General features: G+C 51.1%; 1 non-coding gene across 1 annotated transcript; it reads right to left on the bottom strand.

Moving 5' to 3' along the window:
• Positions 1-57: 57 nt before the first annotated feature.
• TRNAF-GAA (transfer RNA phenylalanine (anticodon GAA)) lies at positions 58-131 on the bottom strand. Its single transcript has one exon. It is a non-coding gene; the product is annotated as a tRNA-Phe (tRNA).
• Between the last annotated feature and the right edge of the window lie 754 nt (positions 132-885).

Below are 885 nucleotides of genomic sequence, written 5' to 3'. Positions count from 1 at the left end.
TTCTTTCCGATTGATGAACAGGAACTCTTTGGCTACGTGCACTTTGGACCCTTCGCCCGCTTAGAAGTGGATTCGAACCACTGACACAAGGATTTTCAGTCCTTTGCTCTAACCAGCTGAGCTACCTGGACTTTAAGTCCCTTTCTCTAAGCCCTGTGTTGGTTGGGGGAAGAGGGCATTTCCATCGCGAAGGATTCAATCCAGCCACAGGTTCCCCTACGGCTACCTTGTTACGACTTCACCCCAGTCGAAGACCCCACCGTGGTATGCGCCAATAAGCCCACCAAAAGCCTTTGTATCACTAGTGTGACACAGAAGTCATGGATGATCATTGGTCCGATGCTTCGAGCGAAACCAATTCCTAGGGTGTGACGGGCGGTGTGTACAGGGCCCGGGTACATATTCACCGCGGCATGCTGATTAGCGATTACTAGCGATTCCAACTTCATGTTCCCGAGTTGTAGAGAACAATCCGAACTGAGGCAATCTTTCCGGATTCGCTCCGCCTTACAGCCTTGCTTCCCATTGTAATTGCCATTGTAGCACGTGTGTGGCCCAGCCCATAAGGGCCATGCGGACTTGACGTCATCCCCACCTTCCTCCAGTATATCACTGACAGTCCTTCGTGAGTGCGGCACGCACCTTTTTTCTTTCTTTTGGAGCTGTTTTGTCGGGGCGTACTAAACCCACTACGTACCACACCACCGGGCAGATCGCCTGAATGCCGAGTCTTTCTCTGCCGTAAACTCGACGTCGTCGTCACCTGCAAGAGTTGGCCAAAAACTTGACTTTACTGAACAAGCGAGAAAAGCCCTTTCTATCTTATTAGTCAAGCGCGCTAGCTGCAATCAACCTAAAGCGCTAACTAGAAAGGGCTTCGAAGGC

This window comes from Primulina tabacum, chromosome 6 (assembly GCF_025594145.1).
Source record: "Primulina tabacum isolate GXHZ01 chromosome 6, ASM2559414v2, whole genome shotgun sequence".
NCBI classification, from domain to species: Eukaryota; Viridiplantae; Streptophyta; class Magnoliopsida; order Lamiales; family Gesneriaceae; genus Primulina; species Primulina tabacum.
This window is presented reverse-complemented; position numbering and strand designations above follow the sequence as displayed.